The sequence below is a fragment of the Citrus clementina genome, unplaced genomic scaffold (genome assembly GCF_000493195.1).
Source record: "Citrus clementina cultivar Clemenules unplaced genomic scaffold, Citrus_clementina_v1.0 scaffold_4, whole genome shotgun sequence".
Lineage (NCBI taxonomy): Eukaryota > Viridiplantae > Streptophyta > Magnoliopsida > Sapindales > Rutaceae > Citrus > Citrus x clementina.
In genome coordinates, this window is record NW_006262274.1 from 13,022,020 (window position 1) to 13,046,306 (window position 24,287).

Consider the following 24,287-nt stretch of genomic DNA (forward strand, 5'->3'; position numbering starts at 1 on the left):
CCATTAATTGGGACTCCCATAAAAAGTATACATAAAACTAGCATGATTATGAATCACTTACGCAATATAGACTTCGATTACGTTTACTCCTATAACATCCATTGACAGAACTGCACTGCAGTCACGCTGCCCAATATGAGCTCTAATCCCTTCCAATTGGAAAACACCATCATCCAGTAGATATGAAATCCATTCTTGGTCTGACATCTTAGCTTCACACATTGTGCCAAACAACTGCAGCAATGGAATCTTGTTTCGTTGTACCCCTCCTGCATGCCTTGTGTTCCTCCTTGCTGGCAAAGGCTTCACTGTAACTTTTTTGCCCTCGTCCTTGGTCTGTTTTACAGCATTTGTATGTCCTATCTCTATTATATCATTATGCTGTTCTGCTGATTCAAAGTTCAAATGTTTTTTTGTGCCTTAATGTTTAGGGTTGCCATTTTTTTTCCTTGTAACAAATCATCAGGCATCTCCACTAAGATTTCAGTTGGGTTCAATCTTAGACTCTTTCTTGCAATGAATGAGAGTTTTTTGGCAGGTGTATCCTTGTTTTTGTTTGCTATGTCTGTCTCTTTCTTACAATTTACTATTGGCTGGTTCATACCTATTGTGTTTTTAGGTGTCCCTTGCTTTTTTTTTTTTCTTTAAATGATCAGGCTGTTACAAACATAATGGTTCAGTGTGATTGGCATAAATAATTTCTAAATACTCTAAATTTATCTTACAGAGTACTTAACAGTATCAAAGAAAATCCAGAAACAACATATGTATAAATAGTAAACATACAGCAAATTAAATCCACAAACAATAAGTAAGAACAATAACTACAACAACCATAATCCAGCAACAAGTATATACAGTTAAGTAGAAGAAGTAAAATTGCAACAAACTAAATCCAGAAATAATAAGTAAAAATAGTAAACAAACTGACCTTTGGTGTTTCAGCAATTGCTTCAGCTTGAACGGACTCTCTGCCATCATCTCCAACAACATTATTGTTTTCAACAGGCACGCGAGGGTAGTTGGAACTTGCTATATTTGAATGACGAGGTGTTTTTCTCAGTTCATTTCTCATTTCTTCCAACTGCCGGTTAATTGATTCCCTTCATACACGGTCCTTTCTTTACCTGTCTCTATCAGCAGGCCTTTGCCAATTTTGAAAATACAGAGACGAAGTTACAAACTTGCCCACTCCTTGCATATGACCACATTTTGGAGCTTTTCCCAAAAATTGTGCGAGAATATCATTTTTTCCGGATGACTGCATCTTTCATTTCTTAGCTTCCATCTCCAGTTTATCCTACCACACAAATGAATTAAGTAAGCTAATGTTATCAAAGTATAAGTAATCACAACGAGAATTACAGTCGTAAGCAAAACATTTCTTACGATTTTTTTAATAACTGGTTTGACATCGGGGTGGTATCCTCTATTTTTCATTTGCCCAGCTCTCTTCCAAAGAACACTCCTGTCCACTTCTTCTTCAGTAAGGCCTGTTTTTGAGCACTGTAAAAACGTTAATAAAAAATTAAAATGTTAGTAACAATCATTATTTGCATTAACCAAACAACAGTAAAATGTAAGCAACTAACTCACAGTACAAACCACTTCCTGCATTAACCCAACGTAACTTTTTCTACTTAGGCGATGATTAAACTTGTTTTGTGCCCGCCTAAGTTTATTCACACTACTAACTTTTTGCTTAAAACAACCAAACAAACAATGGATAAACACATAAGGAAAAATGTCATAAGCATTGATATATTATTAATACTTGAATTAGAGTACTCACTTGAAAATTTTCAAATAGTCTTTCCTTCACAAACTTAACCCAACTTTCCTTATCAATCGTGCTGTACCGTGCTGGTGGCTTAAAAAGCCTTTTACGGTAATTAACAAATGGTAAAATATAGTTCCTTATTAGAGTGTACTTAAAGTTCCGAAATGCAGCTCCAATGGCTTGTAGTACTTGCTTCCTACTTTGAGGATGAACCACGAAGTACACCTTGAAGTTTCATTATCAAAATGTGAGATTTTTCAGATTTTTCCAGCAACAATAAAACTAGAGTAATCATCTTAATTTCTTATTTTATACCTTAACAGACTCCCATAGACGCTCATTCGTATCATCTGGAACTCTACGCCAATCGTTGTAGAGGATTAGAATTGATGTACGAGCCAAAACACCAATATATGTAGCTAGCTCAATGGCTTCTTCACCAACTAGAACACCAAGGTTGTTGTATTTAACCACAAACCTTCCACTTCTTTTCCTCTTTTTGTTTTGTTCTGATCCAACAGTGCTACCTTTGCTTCTGCCAGGGGCGTTTTAGAATCATATCCTTAGCAGATAAGTGCCTCATGGTACTCTGATTCCTCACCAGCAGATCTATCATTATGCTGTTCATCTAAAAACGCATCGAAATGGGCATCAAATTGCTCGGGCGAAGAAATCTCAGGGATATTTTTTCCCTTATCCATGATGAATATCACAACTGCAGAACAAAATCAAATAATGAGAATATATTACCATATAAAAATTGCCAAAAAATACAAAATAAAATAATAACAGATAGTATAGAATACTTCTTGTATTAACCTTAACATATATCATTTTGAGAAGGACTCATTAAACAGCTCATGCAAACAAACACAGAAACAATATTCAAGATCCAATCCAAATTCCCTCTTTGCTGTCTCGTGCGTACATTACAACATCATCATCAATAGAGTTTATGTTATCAGCACTTGAAAATTTAGTAGTCAACGAAGGGTATTCCACTACATATTTAATTCTTTGTGTGGGTTTACCCCTTCGAGGCATTTGGCATACAACTGACCACTTCTTATCAAGCTGATCAGGTACATAAAAAACTTGGTTGGCTCGAGAAGCTAAAATAAATGGATCAGATTTATGGCCCATTCGTTGAAAGTTTACCAAAGTAAATCCGGGTCTATCCTTCATAGCACCACCTCTGGTATGTACCCAGTCACACTTCATTATTGGAATTCTAAAGATAACATAATCTAGATCCCAAATCTCTCTAATCACTCCATAGTATGTGATGTTAGAAGTGACATGATTTTTATCTTTTGAACTTGCGACTGAAATTGTTTGTGCAACCAATGACACTCCACTATTTTGAGTAACTTTATTTAAGTCTCGACCTCTTGTAACAAAGTGAAAACCATTTATGTCATAACTAGGATGTTAGAAAACATAAGGACGAGGCCCTTGGGATAACCAACGGATTGTTTGAGTAACAACGTGACCGTTCTCGATCAACATATTTACCTATTATTAATCGACATGAATATAATGTTAAACAAGCACAAACCGAAACAGAAAGGAAAAATTGAATTAATTATACTAATGTTATCAAAACCTTATCTGTTAGCCAATCTGCAAGTGTTCGGTTGTGTTCATCTTGCAACCACTTCTCATTTTTTCGTGGATGGCAAAGTTGTAACCAATCCTCATGTTCTCTAAAAATCAGTTAAAAAGACAAAATTTTCAGGTTCCTAAACTACCAAAACCTTACAAATATAAAGCTAAAATAACACAAGTTAGATAACATCACCTTATATAAGGCTGAACTTCCTCAGTGTTATGCAAAACATACAAGTGTACTTGATCTAATGAAGTTCGACCAACTTCCACCATTTGTCCACCACTCATGGGCTTGTCAATTTCTAAATTCTGCACATGTCCAGGTGGAACCCCAATTGTGGGCATGTTTTCCAAGTATTCTACACAAAATTCTAATGCTTCCTCGACAATATAACTCTTCGCTATGCAACCCTCAGGACAGTTATGGTTTCGAACATAGCCTTTTAGAGTTTTCATAAATCGCTCAAAAGGATACATCCACCGAAAATATACGGGGTCACATTGTCTAACTTCACTTACTAAGTGAATAGTAAGATGAACCATTATGTCAAAAAAAGAAGGGGGAAAACATTTTTCAAGCAAGCACAAAGTCTCTAGAAGGTTTTTCTCCAATTCATTGTCACGTAAATCACAGTCGCACACAACGAATTAAAGAAGAAACACACTAACTTCACTCACTAAGTGAATAGTAAGATGAACCATTATGTCAAAAAAAGAAGGGGGAAAACATTTTTCAAGCAAGCACAAAGTCTCTAGAAGGTTTTTCTCCAATTCATCTAGCATTGTCACGTAAATCACAGTCGCACACAACGAGTTAAAGAAGAAACATAACCTGATGATAGCTTCTTTGACATGTTTGGGCAGCACACACCTTACGGCAATTGGCAAAAGTTGTTGTATAAGAACATGACAGTCATAGGACTTAACACCCTGGAGTTTAAAGTCTTTTTTTGACACAAGATTCCTAATATTTGAAGAGTATCCAGTAGGAACCTTGATACTTTTCAAAGCTGCACAAAATCTTACTTTTTCCTCCTTAGTTAAGGTGTGGCAAGCAAGAAGAAACCATGTACGATTGTTGTTTCCTTTAACTTGTGGTGCTAATTTGGGCCTAATTTTCATTTCCAAGAGATCCATCCTCGACTTTAGTCCATCTTTAGACTTTCCAGGAATATGCAGCAGTGTACCGTAAATGTTCTCACGCACATTCTTTTCAATGTGCATAACATCTAATTGATGCAGCACAAGCAAGTGCTTCCAATACTCTAAATTATAAAATATGGATTTCTTCTTCCACCACACGAGATCATCATTGTTCTCACTTTTACGCTTTTTACTATTGCTTTTCCCCCCATCTATTATTAATAGAGTCGACCAACTAGAAAATTTCCTCCCCGTTTAACAGTTTTGGAGGGGTTTCATCACACACACTATTGTTAAAGGCTTTTGGTTGGAACCAAAATTTATGACCATGAGGAAGCCAAAGCCGATGCCGAATGTATACATTTTTTCCACTGTGTTTAACTCTACATTTGGATGTTTCTACACCACAATATGGGCAGGCATAATATCCTTTAATAGTACATCCTGCTAAATTTCTGTATGTCGGGAAGTCATTTATTGTCTATAGTAATACTGCCCGCAGATTAAAGTACTCATTTTTGTAGGCATCATATGCCTCCACCCCAACATCCCATAAAGTTTGCAAATCCTCAATAAGAGGTTACAAATACACATCAATGTCTAAACCCGGTTGTTGAGGACCAGAAATCAAGAGGGATGACATCATGAATTTTCATTTCAGGCACAACCATGGTGGAAGATTATAAGTAATAATAATTATTGGTCAGCAGCTATATGTACTACTAAGAGAGCTATGTGGATTGATTCCATCAGCTAATAGAGCTAGGTGAAGGTTTCTAGGATCGGATGCAAAGATTGACCATTTCTCATCTACTAACTTCCAAGATGGTGAGTCAGCCGGATGTCGGAGTTTACCATCAACCATCCTCTCATTTGCATGCCAAGTCAAGTCCCTATCAGTTTCCGATGACTGAAACATGCGCTTAAACCTAGGTATAGGAGGAAAATACCATAAAGTTTTTGCAGGAACCCCTTTCCTATTTTGGTCTACAGTACCAACCTTTTTCTTCCATCTACATAACCCACAAGTAGGACATTCAAAAAGACCTTCATACTCTTTTCTGTAGAGTATGCAATCGTTTGGGTAAGCATGAATTTTAACATATTCTAAGCCCAAAGCTGACATTGTCTTTTTGGCCTCATACATAGAGGTTGGAATTTCATTATTTTCAGGGAAAACATCTGCTAAAACACTCAACAATGCAGAAAAGCTACTGTCATGTGTTGAGTGTTAGAAAATGTATATTTATAAAGGAAAAAATCGTCATTTTACATTTCAAGTCTTACTAACACCCTTACTTTTATGTATTTAAACCTCTTGTAATTTAATTATGTGTGTTTTATTTTAATTAAGTATTTTATGTATTTTAGGGGCATCATGGTCATTTCACAATGAACGAGAGATCAAACAAAAAAAAGGACATTACTTTTGAACTCAGGACAGTCGAAAACTTTAGGAGAACCATAAAAGGAAAAATGTCACTGTTCACATGTACGGTACTATTCACATGTACGGTATTGTCCATGTTACTGTTCACGACACTGTTCACATATACGGAACGATGACGTGGCATTAATCGATGATGTGGCATTGACTGATGAGGTGTCACAATTCTATTAAATAAAATTCTTATACGCTGTTGATCGGTGACGTGACAGCATGGTAGTGGACCAAAAATCGTGCGTACGGTACATGAATATACACATGATTATTTTCAACCAAACTGCGTCACTATTCAAACCGTTTGGTCAAACCGTATTACTATTCAAACCACGTGGTCAAATCGCGCACTGTTGACTGATGACGTGGCGCAATCCTGAGCGTTCAAAATGTTTTTAATTCGATTGCTATGATTTACTCAGTGTATCTATAAAAAAGGGGCTCTCCCCCCTAATTTGGCATCTCTAAATCTATTTTTTTGGTTCCATTTCTGTAATTCCTTCTCTATCTTGTATTTTCTACGTATTTTAATAAATTTCCATTTTACCCCTAGTTCAATTATGAGTAGCTAATTTTCTTTCAAGCTTGGGTTGAAGGTGAAGTCTCAACATGTGCCATAGGCTTTATTTGGTAAATTTATTTTCTTTTTCCCTTTAATTTTTTGTGGATGTTTTGACTTTTCGTCGACAAATAATAATAATCTTGTCTAGATACCGCCCTGGTTTCACCGGCTCCCTAGTACAAGATTATTATTATTTGGCACGATAAGCCCTTAGCACTATATTGATTAGAGTGTGGTTCATGAGGTGTGGATTCCCCCCTCATGATTTAATTGGCACTAATAAGGAATATTTAGCCCATGGTGCATGTTGATTCGGATTTAGATACCCAAGCGCTTTAATTATAATAGTTTCCACTTTAATTTAATTCCGCCATTCCAATTTAAATTCTAAGATAGTTTAAACAACTTTCACCAGAAATCCAACCACCCACTTAGAAAAATTAATTCTACACATAATTAAAATTCACCTCCTCGTGGGATCGTCACTCGTTACCATTGATCTATTCTACAATATATTCGTGCACTTACGAGTTCAATAAAATTTGCACAACAAGTTTTGGCACTGTTGCCGGGGAGGTACGTTATTTTAATTTGTAGAATTAATTTTTCTAAATAAATGCTTTTAGTTCTTTTCTTGTAATTTTTTTTCTTATTAAAAAAAAAGTGAATCTGCATTTAGAGGTAAGAATTTCTTTTTTTTTCTGTTCTTTAAAATTTTGTATTTTAATTTTCAAGTTATTTTTCTTTGTAATTTTTGTTTATTTTATTAATTTATTTTTAGTTAATTTATTTCACGTATTTTTTTAGTGTGTTTTTATAGAAATATTGTAACAGCGTGATAAGGTTAGTATCGTAATTTCTCCTTCTTCTTTATTTTTATTTGTTTTGTTCCCATTTTTATTTTTTATTTTTTGTGTTCTTTACATGTATGGTCGAAGGTCATTATTACCTAATCTTGAACTTATAGATCTTGAACTTGAAAAAACACTTCGCACACACAAACACGTTACAATTAGAAATAAAATTGAAATGGATTTGCAGCAGCAACAACAAGCATCACCACAGGACATTTAAGGACTACTTCAGTCCCTTAGCTAATTTGAACACATCTTGCATAAGATACCCAAATTTAGCTGCTAGGGGTTTTGAAATAAAACCTAGTGTGCTAAATTGTCTCCCAACATTCTATGGCCTACAAAATGAGGACCCATATAATCATTTGAATGATTTTCATGCCGTTTGTCAAACTTTTAAATATGAAATTTTTTCAGATGATGATATTAAACTTAGATTATTCCCATTTTCTTTAAAGGATAGAGCTCGTTCATGACTTAATACATTGCCTGCTAATATCATTACATCATGGGAACAAATGGTAACAAAATTTTTGAATAAATATTTCCCAGTGCATAAAACCAATGCTATTCGTAGGGAAATTTCAGAGTTCACCCAGAGAGAAGACGAGCAGTTTTACGAAACATGAGAGCCATTCAATGGGCTACTCTTGAAGTGTCCACATTATGGGTACGAGAAATGGCACCAATGCCAATACTTTTTGGAGGGATTATTGCCGAATGTGCAAGAATGACTAATGGCAACAAGTGGAGGAGAGCTAATGTCAAAAAGTGCATCAGAAATTTGGGAATTCTTCCAGCGACAAGCGGATAATTCCCAACAACGGAGTCGATCACTCAGGAATACTAAAAGAATTAAAGGAGTGAATGAGATTCACATTGACGAGTCAACTTCGGGAATCAAAGAAGTCAAGAAGATGGTTGAAGGTCTTTCTCGACAAATAGCATCATTATCGACTACTAAATCAATAGAACCACATGACCATGACTCATACCCAGATCAAGCCAATGCCATAGGTGTAATGAGAAAGCCACCAAATTACAACCCATACTCCAATACATATAACCTTGGATGGAGAGACCACCCCAATTTTTCATGGTCTCAAAGATTTCAACAGAATGGACCAGCAGCTCCAACTCCACCAATGCAACCAATTCCTCAAATTCCTCAAGCTTCTCAGCCACCATTTAGACAATACAATCAGAACCAGAACTACTCTCAACCCAGACCATAAGAGGATTCATTCCAGAATCTCAAGAATCTTACTCACTCCACAATTGAGCAACAGAACCGCACCATCGATGAACTACGAAATGAGATGAAAATAGGCTTCAACTCACAAGCCCAATCAGTTTCAAGCCTCGAGAAAATAGTGGGACAACTTGCTTCTTCAGTTCAGACCTTGGCAATGACTGTTGAGAAAGGCAAGTTTTCAAGTCAACCAGTGCCTAATCCTAAAGGAGTGCATGAAGTAAGTACCAGTTCACCACAACAGCACGGAGAGGTCAAAACTGTCATGACCTTGCGAAAAGGAAAAGAAGTCGACAACAAAGTGGAGATGCCGGTGATAAAAGAAAATCAAATTGTACCTGTGAATGTTGAGGACTCACCACCGGAGGAGAAAAAAGAAACTAACCCACGAGAATACATTCCCAAAGCTTCTTTTCCTCAGAGATTAGCTAAAGGAAAGAAGGGAAAATCAACAGGTGAGATTCTTGAAATCTTCAAACAGGTAAGTGTTAACATCCCTTTACTTAATGCTATAAAACAAGTTCTATCTTATGCCAAGTTTCTTAAAGACCTTTGTACTAAAAAGAGAAACATTCATGTTCAAAAGAAAACATTTTTAACAGAAAACGTTAGTTCTATACTCCAACACAAAATTCCTCTAAAATTCAAAGACCCGGGCTCCCCCACTATCTTATGTAGCATAGAGAACCACACAATTGAGAATGCTTTGTTGGATTTAGGAGCTAGTGTAAATCTGTTGCCTTATTCAGTATTTGTGAAACTTGGACTGGGAGAATTACACTCAATTCTAGTAGTGTTACAGCTTGCAGATCGGTCCACGAAAATACCTCGTGGTATTGTGGAGGACGTGCTTGTCTAGGTAGACAAGTTTTATTTTTCTATTGATTTCATTGTAATTGACACTCAACCAATCCAGGATTCAAGGAAGCACATCCTCATTATCTTAGGCCGACATTTCTTGGCAACTGCAAATGCTCATATTCAATGCAGGACTGGAAATATGCAGTTGTCCTTTGGCAACATGACTATAGAGCTAAACAACTTCAACATTGCCAAACAACCTCACAATGCAGATGATGAAATTGTTGATGTGGATTTAATAGAAGCATTAGTTGATGATACTTTTCTTTCAAACCTTAGTGATGACTCTTTACAAACATGCTTAACTCACTTTAGTTTGGATTTTGATATTGACAGATCGGTCGATGAGGTCAACGCCCTACTTGACTCAGCACCATCCATGGACACTAATAAATGGAAGTCAAGAGTTGAACAACTAGCACCATCAGAGAAGAAAATCATCCCATCATCGGAATCACCACCGAAACTCGAGCTTAAACCATTACCTAACACTTTGGAATATGCATTTTTGGGAGAAGAAAGTACTCCACCGGTAATCATCTCATCATCCCTAAATGACGAGCAAAAAGGTAAGTTGTTAGATGTTTTAAAAGAGTACAAAGGAGCATTAGGATAGACCATAGCCGATATAAAATGTATAAACCCAGTAGATTGCATGCATTATGTTGAGTGTTAGAAAATGTATATTTATAAAGGAGAAAACCGTCATTTTACATTTCAAGTCTTACTAACAACCTTTACTTTTATGTATTTAACCTTCTTGTGATTTAATTACATGTGTTTTATTTTAATTAAGTATTTTATGTATTTTAGGGGCATTATAGTCATTTCACAATAAAGGAGAGATTAGACGGCAAAACGAACATCACTTTTGAACTCAGGACGGTCGAAAACCTTAGGAGGAGCATAAAAGGAAAAATGGCACTAATCACATGTACGGTACTATTCACGTGTACGGTACTGTCTACGTTACTGTTCACGACACTGTTTACATAGACGGATCGATGACGTGGCATTGACCGATGATGTGGCATTGACTGATGAGGTGTCACGATCCTGTTGGGTTAAAATTCTTATGTACTATTGATGGTGAGGTGGCAGCATATTAGTGGACGAAAAATCTCGCGTACGGTACATGCATCACACAAGATTATTTTCAACCAAACCGCGTTACTGTTCATCTGGGTCAAACTGTGTTACTGTTCATTCACGTGGTCAAACCGCGTACTGTTGACTGATGACGTGGCGCAATCCTGAGCGTCCAAACTGTTTTTAATCCGATGGCCATGATTTACTCCATGTATCTATAAAAAGGAGGCCTCTCCCCCGTAATTTGATATCTCTTAATCCATTTTTGGACTCTATTTTCTGTAATTCCTTCTCCATCTTGTATTTTCTTCGTATTTTAATAAATTCCCATTTTGCCCCTAGTTCAATTATGAGTGGCTAATTTTCTTTCAAGCTTGGGTTGAAGGTGAAGTCTCAACATGTGTCATAGGCTTAATTTGGTAAATTTATTTTCTCTTCCCCTCTAGTTTTTGTGGATGTTTTGACTTCTCGTCGACGAATAATAATAATCTTGTCTAGATACCGCCTTGGTTACACCGGCTCTCTAGTATAAGGTTATTATTATTTGGCACGATAAGCCCTTAGCACCATATTGATTAGAGCGTGGTTCATGAGGTGTGGATTCCCCCCTCATGATTTAATTGGCATTAATAAGGATTATTTAGCCCATGATGCATGTTGATACGGATCCAGATATCCAAGTACGTCATTTTAATAGAATTCTCTTCAATTTATTCTTGCCATTTCAATTCCAATTTTAGAATTTATTCTCGCCATTTTAATTTAAGTTTTAGCATATTCCAAATCATTTCCACCACAAATCCAATCACCCATTTACAAAATTAATTCTACACAATTAAAATCTATCTCCTCGTGGGATCGACACTCGTCACCATTAGTTTATACTACAATAGATTCGTGCGCTTGCGAGTACATTAAAGTTTGCACAACAAGTTTTTGGCGCCGTTGCCGGGGAGGTAAGTAATTTTTAGAATTAATTTTTGTGAATAATTTCTTTTATTTGTTTTCTTGTATTTTTTTTATTATTAAAAAAAGAAAAAAAAGTGAATCTACATTTAAAGGTTAGTATTTCTTTCCTTTTTCTCTTCTTTAAAATTTTGTAATTTAATTTTTAATTTATTTTTCTTTGTAATTTTTTTGTTTATTTTATTAATTTAATTTTTAGTTAATTTATTTCACGTATTTATTTTTGTGTGTTTTTATAGAAAGGTTGTAATAGTGCAATAAGGTTAGTATCGTAATTTCTCACTCTTCTTTATTTTTATTTGTTTTGTTCCCATCTTTATTTTTATTTTATTTGTTTTGCATGCATGCATGGTCGTATTTTTATTTTATTTGTTTTGTTCCCATCGTTACCAATGCTGATAATGAATTGATACCCACTAGAGTAACTACAGGATGGCGTGTTTGCATTGATTATAGAAAGTTGAATTTTGTCACACGTAAAGACCATTTTCCTTTACCATTTATCGATCAAATGCTTGATAGATTAGCAGGCCATGGATTTTATTGCTTTCTAATGGCTACTCAGGATATAATCAGATTCCCATAGCACCAAAAGATCAAGAGAAAACCACTTTCACTTGCCCTTTTGGCACTTTTGCATATAGGAGGATGCCATTTGGATTATGTAATGCACCTGCTACATTTCAACGATGCATGTTGACCATTTTTTCTGATATGGTTGAACGATTCCTAAAAGTCTTTATGGATGACTTTTCTGTTTTTGGTGACTCATTTGGATTATGTAATGCACCTGCTACATTTCAACGATGCATGTTGACCATTTTTTCTGATATGGTTGAACGATTCCTAAAAGTCTTTATGGATGACTTTTCTGTTTTTGGTGACTCATTTAATCAATGTTTACATTATCTAACATTAGTTCTGCAGAGATGTATCGAGAAGAATTTAGTCTTAAATTGAGAGAAGTGTCATTTTATGGTAAAACAAGGTATTGTTCTCGGTCACATCATTTCAAGCAAATGTATTGAGGTTGACAAAGCCAAGGTGGATCTCATTTCCAATCTTCCCCTACCTAAAACAGTCAGAGAAGTAAGATCTTTCCTTGGGTATGCTGGTTTTTATAGACGTTTCATTAAAGATTTTAGCAAAGTTTCTAGACCCTTATGCAATCTACTTGCTAAGGATGTACCTTTTATGTTTGATGATTCATGTCTTGTGGCATTTGAAAAATTAAAGCAGTTATTGATATCATCACCCATCATTCAGTCCCCAAACTGAAGCTTACCATTTGAGCTCATGTGTGATGCATCTGATTATGCATTAGGAGCAATATCAGGACAACGAGTTGATCGAATTCCCCATGTTATTTACTATGCTAGTATAACATTGAATGATGCACAGTTGAACTATTCAACCACTGAAAAAGAAATGCTAGCAGTAGTGTTTGCATTAGAAAAATTTCGTTCTTATCTCATTGGTTGTAAAATAATTGTATTAATAAATCATGCTGCTCTTAAATATCTTCTCACAAAGAAAGATACAAAAGGTAGACTAATTCGTTGAGTGTTACTTGTTGGTGTATAAATACTAATGCTATTGGTGTCAATGTGCAAGTGTACACAACAAGTAATAAAGTGATGAGTATTCAAGATCATCTCCATATGGATTGATGTTATTAGACTTGCTACAACAATCTTAACAGTGCAGATTTTGTGTCTAAATTAAGTAAACAATTGATGAAACTAATTTACTAATTAAAATAAAAACACAGTAAATAAAATGCAACAAGATAAATTATCACGTCAATCTCAAGGATAAAATCAATGGGAATATAAAGTAGTTGAATGAATAAACTCTCTTAAAGGTCTTGACTATTTTCTAATGGTTGGCTCGGTTGCTGCAGTATTTGCTACAGCACTGGGCAGAATCCTTATGTATCCTCAGCCGTCGCGTGTTGGATATCTTATATCTATATGCAACCTAACAGTGATCAGTTGCTATGTCAACATAAGATATAGCATTACTTGCTTAGGTTCTCTTTACCCTACAAGGTGAATCCTTATATCTAGTTCATCACTAATCTTAAATCAAGCATGGCCCTTTTGGGACTCAAGTAAAACTCAATCCGGGAAACTCAATTTAAGATCAAGTATTGTTCTGATATGTTCCACTAAGATAGGCCCTTTTGCGGCTCTCTCCTAACTTGTATCATTAAATGGGTGATCAACCGAAATAATGAATAAAAATAAATACTATCCAAACAAACTGCTACAGCAAACATGCAGCAACACATATATTCAATCAATAAACTATCAAGATTGTTTATCACTCAACCACAAATAAATTTAGTTCATGGTTTGTAAAAGAAAAATAAAGAACAAAGTTTCAGCCATGAAACACATCCCCATGAATAAATAGTAAACAAGAAAACAAAAGAAGAATAAGAAGGACTGAGTTCTTGATTTATTTCTGCAAATTCTCCTCTTGTGCAGCCCTTAATCTCTTTCTTGAATCTTGTTTTTCTTTTGTTTCTTTTTATTTTTTTCCTTGGGTGACGGCTCTCCCTTTTTCTTATGATGTGTGCTTCTTTTATAGTTGAAAATTAGGGTAAACGGAAGCCTAGGGCGCGCATAAGTCAGATTAGGAAACTGCAGATCGCAATTCTGCAAGTATCCTGCGCGGAATTTTTTTTGTCGTTATTCCAGGATTGCTACAGCAATATCTACAGCAACTGCACTGTTCCAGATTTGTTTAAACTCTTTTGTAACCATGTTCTTTCCTTATTTTTGCAAGCCTATTGCATAACATTCCTTCCATGAATTATAAGCTTTTGGAAACCTACAATTATGCACACAATTTAAGCACGAATTACTTTAAATTAAGCAAAACTCATTAAGACTTAACTAAAATGAATATTTATGCAAAATGTAACAAAAATGCAATAGAAACACATCATTTACTCTTTAAGTAATATTAATTTAAGTCTAAAAGTGCTATGATAACTCTCATTTCATAGAGTTATCACACCCCCAAACTTAAACCATTACTTTTCCTCAAGTAATGACAACAACATTCACACTTCAATCACACAATCATGCAACAAATAACTTAGCTCTGTCATCAAATTTGCAAGGATTCTTCCACCCTCAGATCACACTCTTAATCATACAAAATAACCATAGCAATTCAGTTCTAGACTTAGGCTTCATTCTGTCCACAGTGTGTATGTGCCACTTTGATCAAATTCCAGAGGTGCTACAACATTGCACAAAATTTGTATACAATTAAGAGGTAGAACACAAATATATTCACATATGGGGGAGCAAAACTCACAATTATATTCAAACTGTGCTACAATTTTTTTTTTAAACCCTTCAATGCAACATTGAGCTTTCATGTGAATGCCTATCACTTGTAATGACGACACCCAATTACTCACTTAAAGTACATGTCAGAGTTGCTGTAGCAACACATCCAGGATGTTATATCTAGGTCATACCTTTGGACGCCTTTGACTCAAAGCTGAACATGGGGCTCATGAACAGACCAGGTTACTCAGTATCCTAGGCAGCGGACCTCTTTATCACCATTTTTTTTCTTTTTCTTTTTTTTCTCTTTTTTTTAAATAATTGTTGCAACATTGCTCGTAGCTTGTGTTGCCTTTGGACTCAAGTTTGCATATGGGGTGCATACTCAACCCTGGTTACTCAGCAACTTAAACTATTGGAGCAGAATTTATTTCATAATAGGCACAGTCCAACAAAAATTTTCCCCCAAACTTGAGATATTTTCTGCTCTTTTTTTTTGTTTTCCTGGCTCTGCTACAGCATTCTCATAAAAATCAACCAAAGTCTAAGTGTCGGGACAGAATTTCAACCTCCATCTATAACTATCTCTACTTGGCATTCTCATAAATACTGAATAACACTCAATTTATCTTCATTAGGTTTTCAAATCTATACACAAATATTAGATAACAGAGCTTCACACAACACAAGCATAAACACATGTACTCAGAAACACAACCCCCCCAAACTTGAGTGGTGCTGTGTCCTCACAAGCACACAAAACAAAACCACATAAACCAGACATGCATACACTAAATAAAAGGACATGTAGAATGAATTAGAAAATTAAAACTAAATGAAAGAAAAGTTTTGCAGAAAGAAGTAAAATAAACTAGCAAGTAGGGGGTACTCCCCTGTTGTTGGAAGCACTGCTGTAGTATAGGCTGTAAAGGGCCACTTCTTCTTTGATCCACTTCTTAAACGCACCTTATCATAAAATCTGATCAATCCATTTGCTGCTACAAAAGCAAGAAATGCCTCTATTGTTTGAGAATATTTTATTATATGTCATGCTGTAAGTGATGCTGCAGCAATTCCCTCCTGTTTTGTTTTCACATTTTTTTTGTTTTACTTGCTGCAATTTAACACAAAGACAAAAAATTAGATGCACACTTAAAATAACAAAAAGACAAATTAAATAATTTAAAAGCTAAATTCAATGCCTTAAAAACTTGAAACAACTTCCCTTATTGGGTTGCTTCTCAATTAGCGCTTGATTTTAGGTCTTTCAGCCTAACCTTTCTTGTTTCCTCAACCTGGATCCTTCAAGAACCGATCCCTCTTTAGGCTGTTCACATCAGTTCCTATATAGTGCTTCACTCTCGGCTTATTAACCTTGAATTCTTGTTGGTCTGGAGTGAGTTCCCTTTGCTGGATTTGCTCGTCAATTCCGAAGGGTTGCTTCTCCCCTGACCGTGCTATGTTAGCTGCTCCATGATCTTCATCATCAAGTTCTTCAAATGTTACATCATTGATTTCTTCCTTACTGCAGCAACTGTGTAATCTCTCTACTGCAACAAAGTGCACAACACTGATAAAATTACAATCTTCAATCTCATCGGGATTTTTCATGACATCCAGCAAATTGAATGTAACTTGTTGGTCATTCACCCTCATGGTTAATTCTCCTTTTTGAACATCAATTAAAGTCTTTCCCGTGCCTAAGAAAGGTCTCCCTAGAATGATTGCACTTTTTTAAAAAAAAAAAAAAGCCTTCCAAAAAATTTTAAAAATTTTTTTTTTTTTAAAAAAAAAAAAAATTTATCTTCAATCTTCCCTTCTGGATATGCATGAGATCTGTCAGCAAGTTGTAAAGTCACTATTGTTGGTCTACATTCACCAACTCCCAATTGCTTAAACACTGATAAAGGCATGAGATTGATGCTAGCCCCCAGATCACAAAGTGCTTTGCCACTGTATTTAGTGCCTATGGAGCATGGGATTGTGAAGCTTCCTGGATCCTTCATCTTCTGTGGTATCTTACTCTGGAGCATTCGGCTACACTCTTGTGTTAAAGCAACTGTTTCAAACTCTCCAAGTCTTATTTTCTTTGTCAAAATATCCTTAAAAAATTTCGCATAATTTGGCATTTGCTCTAGAGCTTCTACAAAAGGGATATTGATATGTACTTGTTTCAATACTCCTAAGATTTTGCTGAACTGCTTGTCTTGTTTTTGCTTCTGAAACCTTTGAGGAAACGGTGGTGGATGTCTAAACTGTTGTGCTGCAGTAAGTTGTGCAGATTGCTTCTCTTTTGCCATGTTCTGGGTTTATGCTACAGCCTCGTTATCCACAGGTGTTAGATCATCATTTTCGGCAAATGCTACAGCTTGACTGCTCTCACCAGTGTGCTGTGAAGTGGAGGATTGTGACTCTTTTTCAAGTTGAGTTTCTTTTTGGATTGAAGTGGGCTCAACTCTTCTTTTTGGTACACCAACGGGACTATGAACATCCTTTCCAGATATCAAGTTAATCACTTTGCAGTGCTCTTTCCATTCTCTTCTTGGGTCCTCTGTATTACTGGGTAAACTACTTTGAGGTCTGTTACTCAATGCTGCAGCAAGCTGTCCAATTTGATTTTCCAAGTTTCTCAACGATACAGTATGACTTTGGACAACTGCTTCATTCCTCACAATATAATCCTTAATCAAACCTTCAAGGGAGCTGAGTTGATCATTGTTGATGCTTCTTTGCTCTTGATTTTACTGATAAAATCCAAGTGGTTGAGCATGTCTATTTTGTCCATTGAGTGCTACAGTAGGTTGATTCCGATTACTCCATGAAAAGTTCGGGTGTTGTCTCCATCCAGGGTTGTAAGTGTTTGAATATGGATTGTCCTGGTTCTGTCTATTGAAGCTGCTCATATAGTTAACTGAAGCTAGATTACTAGGACAATTGTCAAATAAATGCCATTCTCCACAATAAACGCAAGACATATCAGAAATTTGGTTAACAGTTGCTGGAGCAGTAGTCATGGCCTTTACCATATTTGTTAATGAAGTTACTTGGGCTGACAATGCTGTCAAGACATCTACGTTATAAACTCCTGCTATTCCTCTTGCTGCAGCCTGTCTGGTTGATGGCCACTGATAATTATTGTTGGCTATTCTCTCCAAAATTTCATAAGCCTCATTGTAAGACTTAGATAACAAGGCCTCATTTGCTGAAGCGTCCACCATCAATCTAGTGCTTTGGTTGAGACCATTATAGAAAGTTTCCAACTGTATGCAGCAAGGAATACCATGATGAGGACATTTTCTTAGTAACTCTTTAAATCTCTCCCATGCATCACACACGCTCTCATCTTCAAGTTGATGGAAAGATGTGATCTCGTTCCTCAACTTTGCATTCTTGGTTAGCGGGAGGTATTTCATCAAAATTTTTTCAGCCAAATCATTCCATGTAGTGATAGAATCTGGTGGTAGAGAATTTAACCATGCTCTTGCTCGGTCTCTCAAAGAAAACGGGAAAAGTCTAAGTCTCAATGCTTCTTGCGATGCTCCAGCAATCTTGAAAGCATCACTTACTTCAAAAAATAACTTAAGGTGTAGATGAAGATCTTCGGATGGCAAACCATTAAATTGCCTCACTGTTTGAAGCATCTGAAACATCACAGGTTTGAGTTCGAAATTGTCAGCTTGAATGTCGGGTCTAACTATTCCCGGATGTATGGCTTGAGGAGTCAACACTGCGTAGTCTCGAATGGCTCTATCTCTATCGTTGGCCATGTGAATAATGTTGTTGTTCCCTGATTGCCTTTGAACACATTGTCCATTCAGACCTTCATGTACATTGACTGGTTGTATCCCCTCTCTACGGTTCAAGTTTCTTAAATCTTGCAAATCATTCATTGCTATAGCATCTTGTAATTCTCGATGCTCTCTTCTCAATCTCCTTGCAATTCTTTCAATTTCTAGATCAAACTGGAAGTCAACAGATTTATATTTGCACATGCAAGGGTTGCTAGATCACATATGTCAACAAAATAAACAAATTAAAATAAAATAAAATAAAATTAGCACCGTTAAAACTAATTTAACAAATCACAATTAACAATCAATCCCCGGCAACGGCGCCAAAAACTTGTTGGTGTATAAATAGTAATGCTATTGGTGTCAATGTGCAAGTGTACACAACAAGTAATAAAGTGATGAGTATTCAAGATCGTCTCCACAAGGATTGATGTTATTAGACTTGCTGCAACAATCTTAACAGTGCAGATTTTATGTCTAAATTAAGATAAACAATTGATAAAACTAATTTACTAATTAAAATAAAAACACAGTAAATAAAATGCAACAAGGTAAATTATCACGTCAATCTCAAGGATAAAATCAATGGGAATATAAAGTAGTTGAGTGAATAAACTCTCTTAATGATCTTGACTATTTTCTAATGGTTGGCTCGGTTGCTGCAGTATTTGCTACAACACTGGGCAGAATCCTTATGTATCCTCAGTCGTCGCAGGTTGGATATCTTATATCTATATGCAACCTAACAGTGATCAGTTGCTATGCCAACATAAGATATAGCATTACACGCTTAGGTTCTCTTTACTCTACAAGGTGAATCCTTATGTCTAGTTCATCACTAATCTTAAATCAAGCATGACCCTTTTGGGACTCAAGTAAAACTCAATCCGGGAAACTTAATTTAAGATCAAATATTGTTCTGATATGTTCCACTAAGATAGGCCCTTTTGTGGCTCTCTCCTAACTTGTATCATTAAATGGGTGATCAACCGAAATAATCAATAAAAATAAATACTATCAAAACAAACTGCTACAGCAAACATGCAGCAACACATATATTCAGTCAATAAACCATCAAGATTGTTTATCACTCAACCACAAATAAATTTAGTTCATGGTTTGTAAAAGAAAAATAAAGAACAAAGTTTCAGCCATGAAACGCATCCCCATGAATAAATAGTAAACAAGAAAACAGGAGAAGAATAAGAAGGACTGAGTTCTTGATTTATTTATGCAAATTCTCCTCTTGTGCAGCCCTCAATCTCTCTCTTGAATCTTGTTTTTCTTTCGTTTCTTTTTGTTTTTTTCCTTGGGTGACGGCTCTCCCTTTTCCTTATGATGTGTGCTTCTTTTATAGTTGAAAATTAGGGTAAACGGAAGCTTAGGGCGCGCATAAGTCAGATTAGGAAACTGCAGATTGCAATTCTGCAAGTATCCCGCGCGAAATTTTTTCTGTCGTTGTTCTAGGATTGCTACAGCAATGGTTGCTACAACAATATCTACAGCAACTGCACTGTTCCAGATTTGTTTCAACTCTTTTGTAGCCATGTTCTTTCCTTATTTTTGCAAGCCTATTGCATAGCATTCCTTCCATGAATTATAAGCTTCTGGAAATTTACAATTATGCACACAATTTAAGCATGAATTACTTTAAATTAAGCAAAACTCATTAAGACTAAACTAAAATGAAAATTTATGCAAAAGGTAACAAAAATACAATAGAAACACATCATTTACTCTTTAAGTAATATTAATTTAAGTCTAAAAGTGCTATGATAACTCTCATTTCATAGAGTTATCATTACTTTTACAAGAATTTGATTTGGAATTCAATGATAAGAAAGACACAGAGAACATTGTGGCAGGCCATCTCTATCGTCTCCATTTTGACACAATTATGGAACCATTACAATTGAATGAGTCATTTCTACATGAACAATTGATGAGTGTGGAAGTATTACCATGGTATACTGATATAGTTAATTATCTTATTACAGGGCAACTTCCAGAGCATTGGACCAAGCAAGACAAGGCCAAATTTTTTGCGGAAATAAAGAATTTCTTTTGGGATGACCCTTGTTTGTTCAAGTATTGTGCAGATCAAATTATTAGACGATGTGTTCCAGAAAGTGAAATTCAGAGTATTATTTCATTCTGCTATGAACAAGCTTGTGAAGGCCATTTCAGCGTTAATAAAACAACTACTAAAGTTTTACAATGTGGTTTCTATTGGCTAAGTATATTTCGAGATGCTTACACTTTCTGTTCTTCATGTGATAGGTGTCAATGAATGGGGAACATTACACGAAAGAATATGATGCCACTAAATCCAATTTTAGTGGTTGAGATTTTTTATGTATGGGGTATCGACTTCATGGGACATTTTCCCCCTTCTTTTGGACATCAATACATATTGGTTGCTGTTGAATATGTATCAAAATAGGTAGAAGCAATTCCATATAAAACCAATGATCACAATGTGGTGATAGGATTTTTGAAAAGCAACATTGTTTCACGCTTTGGATTCCCTCGAGCAATAATCAGTGATGGTAGTGCCCACTTTTGTAACAAAGCATTCAAAACTCTTTGACAAAGTATTCCATCACTCACAAAGTGGCGACCCTATATCATCCGCAAACCAGTGGCCAAGTTAAGATCTCCAATCGAGAAATAAAGCATATATTAGAAAAGGCAGTGAGGCCAGACAGAAAAGATTAGTCATTAAGACTTGATGATGCATTATGGGCATATAGAACAGCTTTCAAGACTCCGATTGGGATGTCACCCTACATGCCAGTGTATGGAAAAGTTTACCACCTACCTGTGGAACTCGAGCATCGTTCATATTGGGCCATCAAGAAATTCAACTTTGACATACAACAAGCTAACTCAGAAAGAAGAAATTCGCAATGATGCATACGAAAATGCCAAAATTTACAAGTAGCGAATGAAAGTCTTTCATGACAAGCAAATTATGATAAAATCTTTCACTCCAGGTAAGAAAATGTTTTTATTCAATTCACTTATTCCCAGGTCAGTTACGCTCTCGATGGTCTGACCCCTTTATTGTTCACACTGTTTTTCCACATAGGGCAATTGAAATTAAGGACCCAAAGAACGGTGTCACGTTTAAAGTTAATGGTCACAGATTAAAGCCATATCTATAGTACCAACCACATGGAGAGGATACCGAAGTAAATTTTAGTGACCCACCAGATTTGAATTGAGATTTTTTTTCTTTTCGGTGATTTGATTTTTTTTTCTTTTTTTTTTTACTATTCTGTTGCTAATTGAAATTATTTTTGCATAAGTGTGTTTGTTTAACCATTAAGTTTTCTCTTATCATTGTTAATCATGAGTGCCATAGCTAAACAGTTCCTCCTGGACATTCTTAGACCACTTCAACGTGTAAAATCTCATCTCAAAAGGCAGATTCAATTTTGTAAAACACATCATATTTGGGCTCTGCAACCACTAGAGTTAATATCCCATGTTGAGGATTTAGAAAGCCAACTCAGAGACATTGAGAGAAGTGTCTACAACATCCAGTTGGAGCTTGAGGTAAATTTAATAAGAGGACGATTGTAATTTTCTTTATGTGTTTTAGTTTGTTTTTCTTTGTTTGTGTGCTTTAGTTTGTTACCCCGGTGAAGTGGCGGATAACGGTACTCCGTGACAATCAAGTCAGTTACTTCAGTTTCTCATAATAACTGATATTCTCAGGCGAAGGTATGGACAGAAATGAGATTCTAGTAAAGCTTCACAATCGATTCCCTTCACTTCCTCATAATGCCCTCCTTACAATCTATAAAGCTCGGTCTGAACGCATGCGATTGCTCATGAGGAATAACATAACTGCTGACATCCGCTGGTTAATTGAGGCCAAAGTGCGATTGGCAGGTGATTTACCTCTAAAATTTATTTCATACATGCCTGATTGTGGTAAAGGAAATTATGCAAGAAAACGAAGAGCTCAAAGAATTTCTGTTGCTTGTCATAAGTGTGCCAAAATGAGATGCGATAAAAAAATCATGTTCTTTAGGAATGGTGTCTGATAACAGGGAAGATAAGATTCAATTCATTAAGGATGACTTGAATAAGGAGTCATTGGATGATATCATTTTGTCTCTTGAAACACATCCTAGTAGATATGTACAAGGAGCGATTCTCCAGTTATGGCCATTATTCCAGAAAGAGCATGCACGATATAGTCTCGGGAATCTGACTATAAACAACCATGTTTACCAGTTTATAAGAAAAATTGATGGGAAGCCCATCCTCGACCCATAGAGGGCGTTCGAGTCGTTTCTGGACGTAAAATCAGAGGAAGATGTGAGCCACAATCGTAACTACCTGTAAATATCTTTTTACTTCATTGTTATTTTATTTCACTATTGTTTTATCATTTGCATTATTATTTTTAATAATTTTATTTTATCATTGTCTCTTTTTCTTTTTACTTTTTTCTTTTTGACTCGCGAGCCATGTGCTTTACTCGTTAGTTGACACTGACATGCTAGATCATACACAGCTGTGACCCACTGTCGCCAAGATTCTTAAATATGATTTTTTGTTAAGCACTTACAAATTGTTTTTGAGAAGTATCCCAATGGCAGCTACTCCTAATAGACAATTCAAGAACATTTGTGTACTTTTTGGATTTAACTATGGCAAACATAAAGAGTTCGTTGAGGCAGCCATAGATCTTGGTCGAAGTATAGCAGAGAGAAAATTACACTTGATGTATGGAGGATGTAATCGAGGGTTATCAAAATTGGTCTTAGAAACTGCTTTTGTCAGGGGAAGCTAAGTGTTAGGCATCATCTCAAGAGCCCTAAAACCTTTGGGCAGTTTGTCTGACTCACCGACTTGAGAAGAGTTAGTAGTCTCAGGTATGTAAGAAAGAATAACTGAAATGCTTAATCATGCTGATGCTTTTATTTTCCTACCAGGAGATCTTGCAACTCTAGAGGCACTTATCACTAGGGTTGGGCATGGTTCGGTTCGGTTCGGTTCGGTTCGAAATTAAGTAGAATCGATTTAAATCGGTTATTTTTTAAAAAGAACCGAATAAGAACCGAACTCAAACGGTTCTTTTCGAATCGGTTCGGTTCGGTTCGGTTTTTTCGGTTCTGGGCCTATTGGGCATATTTTGAATTTTTAAATTTTTAGCCCATTGGGCCTTATGAATGTAATAATTTTTTTCAACAAATAATTTATCCTAATTTTATTACAAATATTAACAATAAATACAAAGTATTCAAAACACATTTTATCAATAATATCTTACTAACCATTAATAAGATACTCCTAAAATATGAAATATTAAAATTTCAAAATACATAACGAAACTCCAATACTCCATCTATATAAACATAACCATAATGTTATAAAGAGAAATAACACATGTTTGATTTGAATAAAATCATGTTTGATTTGAATAAAATTATTAACACATGTTTGATTTGAATAAAATAAAAAAAAATTCGGTTTTCGGTTCGGTTTTTCGGTTAAGCTAAGTGAACCGAATACCGAACCGACATTTCGATTTTTTTTACAAATGGTATATTCGGTTTTGTTAAAAAATAAAAACCGAACCGAATTAGAAAAAACCGTCGGTTCGGTTCGG

The 24,287-nt window shown here is 35.6% G+C and overlaps 1 non-coding gene across 1 annotated transcript; it reads left to right on the forward strand.

Moving 5' to 3' along the window:
* Positions 1 to 18,143: 18,143 nt before the first annotated feature.
* Positions 18,144 to 18,250, forward strand: LOC112099428. Its single transcript, XR_002906230.1, has one exon. It is a non-coding gene; the product is annotated as a small nucleolar RNA R71 (small nucleolar RNA).
* The last annotated feature ends 6,037 nt before the right edge of the window (positions 18,251 to 24,287 follow it).